We start from the raw sequence: 16,771 nt of genomic DNA on the forward strand, positions 1-16,771 counted from the left end.
TTTTGAAGACATTTTTTAAAAAAATCTGAAAAATTAATATTATTTTTCAAAAATATTTCAGGTTACCTGAATAATCAAACTTCTTAAAATGAAAATATAAGAAGAAATAGTCCAAAGTTTTAGGCTATTTTAAAAAAAAGTGTTCATAGTAATAAAAAGTTCCCCAAATTCTACTGTAAATAACCTAAAAATAATGAAAATAAACCCTTTTTGTTATTCTTTATAAACAACATTCAGAAAGTTAAATACATAATGTACCCTATGGGTTCATGAATTTATTCTTCACCATCTGGTGGCCTGATTCTTACCTCTCACTGGCCCTGCATCAGTGGCATCAGTGTAACAGTTAGCAAGTCCATGGGTATACTTTTGAATTACAAAGATAAAAAGATATGCCTATTTACGGTCACCTTGCTAAATCTCTAGGGTTGTCAGATTTGTTAAATTAATAAGTGTTTTGAGGAAACAGGTTTCTCTGTAAATAAACAAAAACAGTTTTTACAACAGTTTACTGTTGTAAACAAATTGCATTTTTGTCCTGTTGGTCAGACCTTCTCTCTTCATTTTACAATCTTAAAATGTGTTACGTTGGAAGGGGATCATCTAGTTCAACTCCCTGCTCCTTGCAGGACTATCTAAAACTAAACTGTATGAGAGGGCATCATCCAGACAGCCCTTGGCCTCTGACAAGCTTGGTGCTGTGACCTCTTCTCTGTGGAGCCTGTTCCAGTGACCAAAAATTCTCTTGACAAAGAACATTTTCCCAGTGTTCAACAGGAATTTCCCCCAATGAATCTTCACTCTGTTTCCTCATGTCCTGTTGCTGGTTGTCAGAGAGACCAGATCCTTCTCCATCGCCCTCCATGAGGAAGCTGTAGTGTCTGGTAAGGACAACCCGCAACCTTATCTTCTCAAGGTGAACAAAGAGTGACCTCGTATGCCTTGTCCTCAAGGCCTTTCACCACCTTGGTCACCCTCCTCTGGATACGCTCTAATAATCTGATGTCCTTTTACTGAGGCACCTGCAACTGCACACAGGACTTGATATGGGCTGCACCAGCACACTGTGGAGTGGGACGATCACGTCCCTTGACTGGCTGATGATGCTGTGCTTGATGCACCACAGGTCTGGCTCTTTTGGCCACCAGGACATATCATTGACTCGTATCCAACTTGCCATCTACCCAAACCAAGGAATCTTTTTGACATTTCTCTCTGGTCTCTCCAGAGAGAGATGTCATTTATTACATTAAATACATTTAATTCCTGCATCCGGGTAATTTATAAAAATACTGAAGAGCACTGCCCTAAAATTGAGCTCTGGGGAACCCCACTGGTGACTGGCTGCCAGCCTGATATAACCCCACTTACTGACCTATCAACCACTTGCTCACCCAATATATTATGAACTTGACTAGCTATGTGCTGGACATTTCGTCCGGAAGGACACTGTGAGAGACTGTATCAAAAGCTTTGTTAAAATTGAAGAGCCCACATCTACTGTCTTTCCATGGACAACTAGATGGGTGACTTTGTCATAAAAGGAAATTAATTTAGCGAAGCAGGACTTTTCCCTCATGAATCAGTGCTGGCTGTCACCAGTGACTGTATTGTATCTCAAGTGTTTTTCGCTAACTCCCAGAAAAAATTTATCCATAATTTTATAAGTCACTGAAGTGAGACTGACAGGACTGTAATTACCAAAGTCTTCCTTCCTAAAATTTTTGAAAATTGGGAGATCATTTGCTGTGCTTCCACTTGACTAGGACCTCTCTAGATTCACAATACTGTTGAAAAATAGTGGAGAGAGGTTCTGCAATGACATTGGCCAGCTTTTTCACTATACTGGCAGGGTCTCAGTGGTTCTCATAAATTTATATGCATGTAGCTGAAACAGTAAGGCCCAAAAATTTCAGAGTCAGCTGGGAGTTTATAATTTCCCCAATTACAGTCTTCCAAAACAAAGCTCAGGACTCAATGGTGTTAAAGAAAGAGGGAAAAAAGGCACTAAATGCCTCTCCTTTGTCTACATGTTGTTTTTGAGGTGACTGACCTAATCGAATAATGGATGACTATTATCTCTGGTTCTTCTTTTTTAGTTAACATATTTAACAAAGGAGCTTCTTTTGTTGTCCTTCACAGAGCTGTGGAGTTTGGACCTTAACTGAGCTTTGGCCACATGAATTTACTCTCTGCAGTGTGAACAGTATCTCTCTTGTCCTTCTGTGTTACCCTGTTTTCTTCAGCCCTGTGCTGTCTAATCTTTATCTGAAATTCAGAGCTTTCTGAATCTCTTACTTTGAATCTCTAAATAAGGTCATTTAGATCAGTCTTTACTAGCTTATTTGTTTGTTTGTTTGTTTTTAAGTCCAGATAGACATATTCACCAATTTTAACACCTTGTTAAAGCCTCCTATCAACCCCTTCATTCTTTCTGTAGCCAGAAGTCTTGATATTTCAGTCCAACAAAGTGTGAATTCTTGTGTGTATAAGAGATGAAGCTGTTCAGCTTCTTGTTGGACAGGCTCTCTGTTGTCACACCATCTCATATGCATCCCCTTCAGGGTGTAAGAGTGAAGGAATAAAAGTTTCTTCACATGACTTTACTGAGCATGGCCTTAGACTTGCCTTAGGCCAAACCATGATTTTACATAAGAAATTGGAGAGTGGATGTTATGTTAAACATTTTGAAAGTAAAATGAAATTAATTCACTGTTTAATTTTTCTTGATGCCTTAGACCTTTGAGGTCCAGAACACGGTGCTGTCTTTGTCCAGGAGGGTGAAAATACTGTAAAAAACCCATAGTGCCATCATGCAACACATGTGTATTTCTGAAGATCACATCGTGACCTTGATTTTATGAACTTCAGGCATGTAGTTTAATCAGGTAACTACTTTCAAACCTGTAAGATGGGAACCTCATTTCAATGATAGTTCTTTGCAAATTTAGCTCTTGAGTGATTGTTGAAGATAAACACATGGGAAATAAGAGGACAAAAGTCATGAAACAGGACAACAATGGGCAGCTTGAGAAGAGGCTTAAAGTCTTGTTCTCAATGTACATCTTTTTTTTGCTTTCCACAAAAGATGTATGTTGAGGAGTGCTAGACTTCAAAATGGAAAGAAATAACAAAATAAAAGCAAATTTATTTACAGGGATGATATACTTAAGGGACGTTATACTTAGGGGATGAGGCACAGCAACTCAGGTTATTTATATCATTGATTTTGATAATAATGGATCTCTCCATAATACTTTTTCTTTCAATTTCCATTAAATAAAGTCTTTAAGATGTCTTAGAGGGCAAAAATAGTTGTAATACGATTCTAAAATGTAGGAATTTTCCTGAATTTTGTCAGATCCAAAGGGGGGCACCCACAGTCAAGCCCTCTCTCAACCAGAGTACATCCAAGATGAATTTGACTCACCGGTGTCATAAACATTAGTCTAATTCAGAGACTGCTCAAAGTTTTCAGCTGACTGCTTGGGCAATCAGTCAGACCTCACCTTTTGGCCAACATAAAATGCTCTACCATACTGACCCGAGTGCTCATATATACTGTCATTGCTTTTTCCCCTTTATAAAAATTACGTTGGAAGAATATGTTGGAAGGTAGCCAGCAAGTACCTTAAGCCTATACAAGTTTATTATTTCCTTAATAGGTTGACAGTGTCAGACAGATTCCTACAGTACAGCAAAAAGTTTGGTTGATATTTAATCTGGAGTTATGTCGTATCAGACTGTGAATATTTAAAGTTCTTTAAAAAATTAATTTCCTGGAGGACAGCCAGTTTTTGGGAGTTATTTCTCATAATGTGATAATGTATTTCTCATAATAATCTTCCCTTGGAAGTATGGGCTACAGAAATGGGGCCTTTGTCTTCTCTTCAAAGGCTGCAGGAGCATTAAGAGAATTCCAAGTACATGACAACATAGGGTGTGGTAGACAGGAGTCCTGCCTTTCCTGCTTTCAATGAGTTACATCACAATGCCGGTATTCTTTGTCAGATGCTTCTAGGAAGCAATCCTTATTTGTTTATTCAAACCAACACCCAGAGGAGGGTGAAGTGTTTTGAGAGGGATGTTCACTGGTCATGCTTTGGTGTCACATTGCGTGACTCTGGCTTGGGGAGGGTAATGATGAACTTCTTAAGTGGGTCCCTTAGGAGGAATGAAGATACTCTATAATGAAAGAATGACTGCAGATGAGTAAAGTCAGGTAGACTAACAGAAGGTATCAATAATCACCATCAAGATGACTATTCCTCAAATCCACTAACAAAATAAAGTCTGGTGCTTGTTTATAGAATAAGATAAGTTTAGGTCATACGAACCAAAGTCTGATTGTGTGGGGGATTCAGTGTGTAGGAAGTTCACTCCAAAGCAGGCTTTCTCCAAATCTGGCTGTGTGCAGCTGTAAGAAAAAGAACTATGAAAGCCTGAAATAGCTATCAGGAGCACCTTGCTCTGACACACTATTACCTCCACAGCAGCCTCAGGAGGAATACCACTGCTGTGCATTGTCCTGTGTCCAAATTCCAGGGAACACTGGAACATGAACATGGTGACGTAAAAGTAGCAGGCCATTTTATTTCTGTTAGTTTTGACACATTGTCTCAGTGACACCTTCTAAAAGCTATTAATCTCCTTTCTGGAACTCCTTGCCGTGGTCTGGGAGAAGAGAGCAGAAAAGGGAAAGCAGTAACAGCATTCAGAAAACCAGATTATTATTATTTTCTTGCCTTTGTTTAAAGGGAGGAGATGAGACTGTTGCACTTGCTGTTTCACAGGCTTGTACAAGAACCCAGATGAATCAGAACTGAAGGCATACAGTGAAGGTCCAGTTTTTCAGCGTGTTCACAGCAACTTGTACCAATGCCTCCTGCTGACTTCAGAAGCATTAATCATTGCAAATGGAGAACATAGAAGCGTATCTAAAGCAGTATTATTCTTTCTCTGCTGCTTTGCCCATGTACATACATGATTTCCTTAGGTGCTACCACCCCTAGGCAGAGATTGTAAATACCATTTATACAATCCGCTTTACTTTAAAAATATATGGGACAACGAACTACACCTATGGCTCAAGCTTAGTATAAAAAGCTTAGAGGCTGTGGTAGTCATTTGCGTCAGTTACAGTGGCATTGATATATATATAAGGCTGTAAGCAACACTGGAGACTGTACGTAGAATTCTGTGCAACACCCAAGAGCATGCAGGCATCTCAATAACCTTCAAGGCCAGTGGTTTAATTTTTTTTCCCAATTACAAACTTCATAATATTTTCCTGCATATAGATACATTGCTGCACAATAGCTTTAAATATCCTGACAGTAGTTTATACAGACAAGTTAACAAAACAAGCCTAAGAAACCATCTACAGATCTCCTAAGATTTTTGAGCCTCTGATTGAAAAACTATTTCATTGAGCTGTGCTCCCAATGCACCAACAGAACTGAGTCCTTTAGCTGTTGTGAAATTAATAATGTGCGTCAGTTTTACAAATAAAATGAACAAGAGACCTCTAAATGCAACAATCTAAATTTAAGACTTATTTTTTTCTGGGACAAAAAAATTCCAAACATCCAGGGTCCCTTAGATTTATGCCAAAACCTTCAAATCATGGCCAAGTTTTGGGTTATATCACACTTACATAAAAAAACAAATTGAACTTCTAGGATTAGTCAGACCTGATACATAAGGAAGTAGAACAACATCCTATGACTTATGCTCATCTTTTGCAGTTCTGACACATTACAGGAGGAAATGTGACAGTTGCCTAGTTGTATTTCTAAATCCTTCAACTGTCAGCCCTTCTAATATCACGGATGAATCATAACATAAAGCTTCATTATGAGGACTTTTTTCTATGGCATTTAATATTATTTTATTGCAACATGAATTCCAGACACCAGTCTTTTGCTGGAGTCATTTTCATGTTTACTGCTGACCTAGTTGGACCTACACACAAGCACCAATAATTTTATTCTATTAAAAATCTCAGCCTGAGCAGGGATTTGAGGAAACATTATCAAGCATCCGCAGTGGGAAGATCAGGTGAAAGATGTGTAACACGTAAGTTAGAGAAAATTTGTGGGGGCAATTTTTTGTTGTGACATATGGATGTAGGAAGGTTACCTGAACATCACTTCTTGTCTTGAAGAGGGGAAAAAAACACAAAGGAAAAAGCTGGATGCATTAGTATAACACAGTCAAATAACAATGAATCAGTGTTCAGGAAACCTTGGTTCTCTTTTCACGTATTTTGAGGCCTTCAGGAAAATCATTTCGGTTCTATATATACCATGTCCCTATCAGTAGGGTGAATTCAATTTGGCATCTCAGTCAGAAACTTTTCAAGCCTTATTCTTGCTTATCTGGATGTAGAATTATGAAGTACTTTATTATTGCCAGAGGTTATCACTACTTCAGTTTCTAGTACTTTGCTTCCCAAATATAGACTGGATATCTCTGTTCACAAAGGGAAGGAGTTTCCATGCTACTAAAAATGCAACAACCTTTATGAGACTCGGAACAGCAGGGTCTTTCCTCATGTTGCCTAAAAATCAGGAGAATAAGACTCAGCAGACAATGTCAGTATAGATAAGACAGAGAGCAGGTCTTTAATGAAGGCCTTCTGGCACACACCGTGTCCAGGGCTTCTACAGTTTTATGGTACTATCCATCCAATCTGAGAACTAACTTCCCCCAGATCCTCCCCAGAATTGCCCCCCCGGCACATCTCCCCGGGACTGGGTGAGGAGTCTCAAGACCCATTTCTTCCTCATCTTCCTGGATCTCCTTCCGGCACATATTATCTTTGGAGCTTCCTCAAGATTCTGGGCCTTCAACATTGCTTTAGGTACAAGGTACTTTGTTATTCCAGTCTAGAGTGCCTATATTCTTAAACAGGATGTGTTTGCTATAGACCTTCCTTGAAAAAGAACCTAAACAAGCCTAAAGAATTTAGAAAATTCTATATGGATTGTAAGAATAGGATTGGGTAAGTGTCAGCTGCTATTCTAAAGTGTGAGAAACTACACAGCTATACTAAAATCTACAAAAAGCTAAAAATCCTAAAAATCCTAAGGCATCACTCACATAATCCTCATGTGCCCTCATGAAAGCATCAAGTGTATCCCACTGAGGTACCAAAGATACTCTTTCCTACAACAGTTTTTGTTTAGTTTTTATGAGTACAATTTCAGTCCTTCTAGCAAGATAAAATCAAGCAGTAAAATCAGCACGTTTCTTTAAAATTTCCTTAGCAACTTCTAAAGAAAGGAATAGATGAGTTGGCTGACAGTAAAGTAAGGTGGTCTTAGAAACCATACACATAAACACTGCTCTGTTTACTGCTTACTCCTACAAACAAACCAGAAATGATTTTGGACAACTCGTCCTGAGCCCACAGGAACATGCTAACCTTCTACCTTCTCTCTCTTTTTCCCCATTCCCCTTCTTTTCAGAGTGTGTAAGCAACACTGCATACTGAATTGCAGCCTTGAGTCTCAAGCATAAGCAGTCCTGTGCTATGTCCTGGCACAGCTGAGTGATTGGGTCATGGTCAGGTGAAGAATGTTGTACCAATTTTTTTGGCTCAGTAATACGATGAATCTTTGTGGGTGCCAAAGACAGAGATGCCTAGAAAGTCTACATTTCTAATGTACTTTGTTTCTTGCTTCAAGCTTTCTGGTCATTTGCCAAAGTACAGGTACATCTGTGTCTTTTTGCATCTTCAGCTTTAGCCAGGGATGCTGATTAGTTGTACAGCCTCATCTTGCTTTCTCAGTAGGGTCTCTGCCAACATCAGTTCACTCCAGGTGGATAGCACTGGTGTGGAAAGCAACTGTTCTACAATGATTTTTAACTGTTTGGTTGAACAGATTCCTTGCACCTGGCTCAAGCATTTTCCAGTCCTTGCTGGTAGCAGTTGGACTGATGACCTTGAAGGTCTTTTCTAACCTAAGCAATTCTATGATTCCACAATTTTGTATTGTGAAAAACAGTTGCTTCATTTCTTCCTACTATGTATATAAGAAATATTTCTCTGTAAAAAGACTTGTGAAGGTAAGTCATGGGATAAACATGCTCTTGCAGATGAATCCTTCAGACTTTTCTTACTCACCATCTCCAAGACTAACATACATGACAAAAGGGTAGACCCCTGTAGCATATGATGAAAACATTCTAACCACAGGGATTATGACACTGGAACCCAGTGTCTTTATGCATTGGTTCAAGTCTTTGGAGACAATGTACACATTTTCTGCTATAACAACTGCAATTAAAGGGCTGCCACTAGGCTGTGTAAGTTTTCAGTTAAGATTTAGCCCTGCTACCTCTTTCCTTGTTAACAAAATTACCTTTTCCTGCAAACAGGATAGAGGCACTGCAGTACTAGTCCTAGAAATTAAGCACACAGAAGTTTGGAAAGTGTTGCAAGAATGACTATAACTCTGTGAAGCGCAACTCAAACTGTCTTGTTCTGTATTCTATTGCAATTAATTGTGTGATCACAGGCTTTAGTTTCAACCACATCTTACTTTTTTACATTCAATTGCTTCCTGACTCAACATAGTTTCTCTCACCCACGTCTTTCAGTTCCTGCCCTCTTTTAACCTTTTTGTTTCAGTCTTAATTTTCTTACTCTGTTAGCCCTGAGCTAACTGATGAATGTCTGATTTCCATCCTGTCGATGAAGTGCCATTCCAAGACGAATAATATCACAAATTCATAGAATGGTTTGGAAGAGACCTTAAAGAACATCTAGGCTTCCCCTTCTGTTATGATCAGGGACACCATCCACTAGATTAGGTTGCTAAAAAAATAAAAAGAATCAAAACCCCATTTCTCATTCTTTCTTCTTTTTCACTTACAGCCCAGTGAGCTGTTAAATTCCCTATTATAACTCCAAGCCATTAAGAAGCATCATGTGAGACCAAGAGGCTGTTTATTTTCCATCTTTCTTTGCTTAAACCTAGATCCTTTCTAGCTCAGTCTCCTGAAGTTGTATTATTCAGAATCATTTTTCATTTGATAACACTTTCCCCCCTCTTCTTCTGTCTGCCTGTTTCCCTTCCACTCACTCTCTTCCAGTCTCCTTAACCTACACCTGACTTTCAAGTTTTTGGTTTATGCATTTTTCAGTTTAGTATTTTTTTGGGGGGGATGGGGGGAATGATTGTTGTTGTTGTTGTTGTAGCTTTGTTTGGAGGGCTCAGTAAAAATGAAGAAGAGAGTTCTTTCTGCTTTTGCTCCTGAGACCTGATTCCACATTTGGACTTGTTAAAAGCAAACATCAGTGTCTGTCATAGCAGTCAGTGACAGACTCAATGGTGCATGTACCTACTCATTGCACTTGACTGCAATGGGGTACAGTGAAGACCCTCTGATCATTCAGGAAGCATGTTACATGAAGGAATGAAAGTCATTGAGGGGTTTAGTAGTTCAGAGTAGAGAAAGCCAGCTGAGCATCAGTAAGATACCCTTTTCAACAACAGTCAGGTCTACAGCCTTTGTGGGTATATTACATATATTTTAGGTGTAAAGTGAAGAGGTGCTAGAAGAGAAGAAACACTTTATGAGCATATATCCAAACATAAAAAAAGTGACTTGTCAGTTTGTTAGTTGGGTTTTTAGCTAGTACCTCCCCCATTTTCTTCTGCATGGTAAAAAGTGTTTCTTCGAGTTTCCACATCTCTTCTACCTCTCCTCTTTTAAACAAAGAGAGAAAAAAACCCAAAACTTCAAAATTTCTCTAATCTTATTTCAGTAGCTGCCATGAAAATCTTCTATTTTACTAGGCTACATAAACTTGCTCAAGGCTGTTGCAGGTGAACTGTGTTCAACAGGCCAAAATGATGTCAGGGTCATAACTGATTTCCCTGGACCAGCTCAAAAGAACCATGAACCCTTGAAGCTTGCTTTCTATTTTAGTGATGCCAATATTGTTCCAGTTTCAGCCTTGCTAATGGAAAGAGACAGACATCTGGTCATGTCTCATCTGGTCATTGTTTCAGTACTGTGAAAGAGTTTAGACTTTCTAAGAGATTTGTAGAAGTAAAAACCATTCTGTGGCTTTAGGATTTGTGGTTTGACCCTGGAAAGAATTAAGATTTAAAGGCTGAAGTTATGCCTCTGGGATACAGTTCATTGCTGAGAAGTTGAAAGAACTAATATTCCTAAGAATTAGACATTTTTTCCCCATGTTAATGTTTGCATATTAATTTTCAGATATTAATCCAATATGGGCCAAGGTGAGGAAAGGCTGTATTTTAAGAAAGGGCTATCACTGCTACTAAGTATCGAACTGGACTGCAGAAAATATGATTCTACTCAGGGCCTGAAGAATTGTTAAAAGGAGTTCATATGCTCAGTAAACTACTGGCAGCACAGCCATTTTAATATTGTGAGAAACGCCAAAGCAGCTAAATAGTGTTTGGTTCAAGCAGAGGCCAGTTACTGGGTAAGCTGTAGTTACCACACCCTACCTTACAGTTGAGTGTTTACAATGGAAACATCTTTTCATATTATATTGAAGTGAAATAAAGTCTGTTTATTTGTAATATAATAGCTATTGTATAAAATTAAATAATGTAAATTAAAAGAGGAAAGCATGGGAAGCAGCAGCATTAATGCAAAGCAGAGCTATAATAACAGCACATGCACTACAAAGAGTAGTGTAAGATTCTTTTTATTAGACAGATTCATAAGGAGAACATGACTTGCAAAGCCATTCAAATTTCTTTTTGTTCAGCTTGGATGGCCAGTTTAAACTTCCTGGCTTTGTAAGCCAATTGTGATATATTACTACTGTCTGGAACAATGAAGACATTCAAGATCCTGAAACCTTCCTATCACATGAAACTAAGTAATATTAAGGAGCATATTTTCTGTTTTAGCAAAATGTCAGGGAACAAACTGCTCATTCCTGGTTTTGTTGTTACAGCAGTGTAGGTGTGAAGTATTCTACACATTTGTCATGTAAGAAGTGGAAGATAGGATTGTTCTTAATTATGTGTTTAGAATCAGTATTATGCTCATTTCTATACTTCAATATAAAAAAATGTTAGCTATATTCCTAACAGTAGAAACTGGTCATGTATTCAAGGCAAAAATAACTCAAAGAAAAAGAATCACAGTCATAAAGGACAAAATATATATGTTACCAGAGCTCAACACAGTTTCAACAGAAGCTAAGGCATATTATTCTCAGCATCCATTAACTCAGTCTATAGAGAGGGTGCTCCTCAATTCTTTGTATATGAAGAAGCTATTGAGGTCCACACACTAAAATTCCTAGCACAATGAAGCCAGGGAACGTAGCTTGACACTCAGACACCCATTAAGCCTGTTTAAATTCTGTTAGGATTGCTTCCCATCGGGCAAGGGTACACGTAAAACTTGTGCACTCCATAATTTAGGTATTGTCCTCTTGCTTCTTTTTAATTCTCCCCACTGCCCCAGGAAATTGCTGATCACTTGCAACAGTACTTCCTTCTGCCACTTAAGCCTTCCTCTGGAGTGCCTCCATGCAGTCATGCAGTGCAGCTCAACAGATCTCTACACTTGTCATTGATCTTCCATCCTCAGAACCTCTGATTGTTCTTGCCAGGTCATGGTTCTGAGGGAATAGATGGAAAGTTTGAGAGTAATTTCTGTTCCATATTTAATTTCACTAAGAAAAATTCCTGTTTTCTGGGACATCATCAAGAAACTGGTTTAGAGGTCAAATTTCCATCTAAAACATTCCTATTTCCATCCACTGTGGGAAGGTTGATGGGTAGATGGTGGAAGGAAGACTGAAAAGGCACAAAATGCTTTTGACAGCACCACTCAATTTGTACAGGTTCTAAAGGTGTGGTTACTTTCCAGTCTCAAAAAATTTCTATTGAAGAACATTATTTTTAATTCAAGTACAATGGCGTTTCCCTCCTTTCATTAGAAATGTAAGTGAATGAAGCGGATAGATTTTTGAGACAAGATATTAGGTTCTTTTATTTTTTAAATCCTCTGGATTCTGGTATTTTATAAGTTCAGTTCATGGATTCATAGACTTACAGAATGGTTAGGGTTGAAAGTGACTTTAAAGATCCTCTAGTTCCAACCCTCCTGCCATGAGCAGGGAGACCTTCCACTAGATGAGCTTGCTCAAAACCCCATCCAACCTGGCCTTGTAGAAGATTTGTTTCAGTACACAAGCAAAATAATTTCTTGGATTCGCAAGATTTCATAGGAAGTATCAACTCACTGTTGCTATCAACTGTGAATTGGCTTGCTGCTAAGACAAACCTTCTTTCTTTGGAAATATCAAGACAATAGCAGACAGGTTCTGTCTTCTGAAGTAGGACAAAGGTACTCTTGTTGGGAGCATATTACTGGCTTTTGAGCCAGTTCTATGTTTTGCAAGTAGAACCTCCCAGGGAAATGACAGCAACTCAACCCCAGAACTGGCATGAATCTTGTAGGCTCTCCTAGCAAAGATGCCACACTCATTATTTGAAGCACAGGGTGTCTCATTGTCCCCAGATCATGGGAGGTCAGGAAGTGCATGAAGAGCAGGTCATATTGCTGTCCTACTTTCTACCTTGCTGTGGAAAGATTTACTTTTGACATCTTAAAGATGTCATGCAACCCTTCCGCTCTTTTTCCTTTGCGCACCACTTGATGTCCACTACCCTTTGCTTATTAGATAAAGGGGACAGATGTTTATTCACCGCAATAGCAGCTATACAGTCAGGCTCAAGATCTGTCACAAATGCAGTAAGGTCTGTGTTTGCCCTTGCACTGATTAGAAAAAAGAGTGCCACAAGATAAATGTCAACGAAAGTGGTGCTGAAGGCTGATCCTATTTATTATGGGAAGTGAACAGTGTTATTAAAGTTGTCAGGTGTAGAAAAGTCAGTTAGTACCGACAATGTTGATATTTTTGAAAAGAATAAAATGAAGAGAACACATTCAATTACTGCCAGGAATGAGTCTTCACCCTCCCCCAAGACAATTACTTTAAGTGCTATAAGGAGAGGAAATAACTCATTATTTTAAGTGTCCTGAATTGCTTCCATCCCTTCCCAGTTCCCTGGAAAATATTTAACCTGAAACAAACACAGTGATATCAATAGTCTTTATCATCTTTTAACAGTAACTTTAACACTTATGAGTAGGGATTGAGGGACAAAAAAAAAAATTAAAAAAGTTCTATGCTGATTTATTTCCTGTCCAGATAGGCAAAGCACACCCTTATTAAGTATAAACAAACTAATGGCAAACACCAGTGTCCTTTAAGGTCAAACAAAATATCATTCTCTGTTAGTGATGCTTTCTGGTTTTGTGGGAAGTGGAGATCTATTTCAAGCGTATGTAAGCATGCAGCACACCTCCAGCCTCAAAGGATCAGCCCCATCCTTGTGGCTCTGCACGCCCATCCAACTGACAAGTTCAACAAGAATAATCTGTGGATCTGTCCCAGTGACCTCACCAATACAGTTTTGCACGTTCATCCAAACCTCGGTCCTTGACTGATGATCCTCCAATAGTCAGGCCTAAACCACTCTCAGACATTCTATGTGCCATTTAGTACATGAGTCTTGCAGTATCATTTGCTCTGAAGCCAGACACAAAATGTAAATTCAGCCTGTGGGATTTTTTCAGCTGCTAAACTAAATTCTACTAATCCAAATTCTGGCTGCCAAAACAACAATTCAGTCCTTGCTTGTTCGAGACCTAATCTCTTAGTGCACCAGTATGGCTTTTACAATTTGATTTATTTATTTTCATATTGATTTGTAGTATTTTCTCTTTGAACAAGCAACCTTAATCCAGATTAACAAATCTGTTTCTGACATTATCTATATCCTAGCACACACCTTTCTACAAAACATCCCTTGAAGGCATCCACATATACTCAGCAATCCCAGTCAGGACCACAATGACCTATATTTAAATACCTCTTGATGATCTGAGCCAAGTACCCTTCCTCACCACCTTCACTAAATAAAAATATAGTCTTGAAAACTCTTCTCTTCAAAAATGTCGTTCTTTCTGCTTTTCTCCCCTGCCAGAACAAATATCAATCCCAATACTATAACTAATTTAACCCCCCCACTTTCTATAAAATAAAGTAAGACCTGGATGAAGCCTTCCAAACCAGTTATGGTGGGGGAAAAACAGTTTTCCCCCTGAAGTTATAAAATGGCAAAACCCCAGGGAGTGGTGACCCTGGGGGTTTGAGCCAATGAGTGCTTCTGCAAAATATAAACTTAGACAGGAAAAGAAAGTAGTTGTAGTTGTTGTTGAAGGAGTAGCCATGTTGTGAAGCCACGAGGAGAAAGGGCAGGAGCCACCCTCTGGGGCTCTGGCCCCCCCCCAGCCCCAGATGGGGGGCTTCAGGGACTTGGAACAGTGTAAGGCTGGGCTAAGTATCTGTGGCTGAGAGCTGAAGGAGTTTCTCTACTGTAAGAAGCAGCAGGAGCAGTGGCAGGAGCAGGGTACGGAGGGCAGAGAACCAAGAGATAAGAGAGAAGCAGCAGAGGCATTGCAGCCAAGGATGAGAGACACAGAGTTGTCTGAAGAGAAAGAGAGCCAGCAGCAGAGAGAGCAGAACTAAGCTCTACAGAGACAGAGTTTGGGGTAAGAACTGAACCAAAACCCCAAAAATCCTTTTGTGACCTCTCCTAAGTGGAGAGGATGGACTCCTACTGAATGGAAGTCCTAAGATGCAGCATGCACTGCAGAGAGGAGCTGAAAAGCTCAGGTGTCCTGGAAAGTTAGACCAGGATGGCCAAAGGAATGCAGAGGAGGGCTTTCGCCCCCCCGCTGCTTTGAGACAGAGCATGGAGCTCTGCAAAGGGGGCTTGAATCCCCTGAAGATACGGACCATCACGAAGGCTTCTGCATTTTGTTGACATGATGTGGTGAAGCGACCTTTGTCTGGGTGAACGCAGCCCACGGAAGATAAGACCCTCGCTTGGAGTCGAAGGGCCATGAGGGCTTGGATACCCCCTCGTGTGTACTGGCAGAGATTCAGCTACAACTGCTGCATGAAGTGAGATATACTGCTGCCCTGGAGAGAAAGAGAGATAGACTGCTGCCCTAGAGAAACTGCTGCTCTGAAAGTGGAAAGGATCTCTTCCTTCTTCCCTCCTGGACTTTTATTTGGAAGGGAGAAGAGATTTGATCCATTGTAAATACTATTTTGTCATGGTGGAGATAGTTGAGATTGTGTGTGTAGTGTATTGTAATATATATTTGTACAGTCATTGTAATATATAACCCTTTCCCCCCATTTTGAGTTTTATGTGGTGTATGGAAAACCCATCTCACACTGGGTTGAGGTGAGGGAGGGGGGCTTGAACTTGAGAATTGGATTTTGGGGTCCTCAAACCATGACAAATATCAATCCCAATACTATAATTAATTTACCCCCCCACACACACTTTCTATAAAATAAGGTAAGACCTGGATGAAGCCTTCCAAAACAGTTATAATACTGTGCACAATTACTGAAGTCTCCAGTAAGTCTCTAATACAGCCCAGGAAAGTAATCCTCATTTCTTGGAGTCCCCTTCCAGTGTCCACTCCCATACCTCCAAGCAGATCTAACCAGCTAGATTTAGACCATCAGCAGTAATCTGCAATTACATATTCATGCACTGTGATATCACCCCACTGCTTTGCCTTAGCTGCTGGTGCTTGCATGGCCTAGACTAGAATTATGTAGTTAACAGAAGCCACTGTGAGCATTAAATTTCTAGGCAGGCCCTCCAAAGCCCAGCCTTCTAACTACAGCTGATATCCTTCTACTGTCTTGAAATGGTAAATCTATAGCTTGCTTTAGTTAAGCAAGTAAAAAGATTAATAGCCTCTGATGACAGCAGTTACCTAGCAGAGACTGTAGCCTGAATCTCCCGGATGTTTCCTGATCCTAATTAAGCTTTGTCTGCCTTGGGAGAAGAGCCAAATTGCTGCCTTAGGAGGTGACTAAGACTAAAGATCAGGTTTGACTTCAGGCTCAGGTTAATTGCAGCCAGATAATTGTTATCACCACAGATATAAAAGTGGTGTGACTTTACTTGATCTGTAAAGTCTTAAACACAGTGAGACCTTTCAAGCCTACTTTTGCCGACTTCAAGATAATCCTACCTGCAGTTCTTGGTGGATCTCCTGGCACCAACCTTTCCCATAGGTCTGCTTTGTCCTATGCTTGTTCCTCTGATAACTCATATCTAGGAAGGTGTTGTCTGAAAGCACTGATTTTAGATGGAAGAACACCATGCTTAGCCATAGGCAAAGAATGTGTCAACACAAATTCTAACCTTTTAGAAATCTAAGTTTTCTTTCTGATTTGTAAGGAAGTTACTCTCTGTGCTTCATGAAGATGTCCAGACACACGGTCAGTGCCCATAAAAAGCCTGGGATAGAGAAATGTGGAGGTTTTACAAGCTAGTTCTACATGCTGTTTAGACATAAGGAAAGTCTTTTTGAGTTAGACATTAATGGCATATTCCTTATACAGTGATAAAGTAATTTAAAAACCTGAGTCTTTTGGGAAGTATCTATTCACTTACAAGTACTTGGTGATGTCAAGCTAATAGTCAAGCAAGCATTTGGCTTTTTTGGCCACAAAGTGTTACTATGAAATTCTGTTTTATTTTTAAAATACAATCTTCGGTCTATGGACCCTTTTCTCTGAAGTAAGTGCAAGTCCAGAAAAACATGCAATACCTCAATGCGTATTTTTATAGTGTCACAGATGTCCTTCCAGAGC

Source organism: Lepidothrix coronata, unplaced genomic scaffold (assembly GCF_001604755.1).
Source record: "Lepidothrix coronata isolate B3197 unplaced genomic scaffold, Lepidothrix_coronata-1.0 Scaffold185, whole genome shotgun sequence".
Lineage (NCBI taxonomy): Eukaryota > Metazoa > Chordata > Aves > Passeriformes > Pipridae > Lepidothrix > Lepidothrix coronata.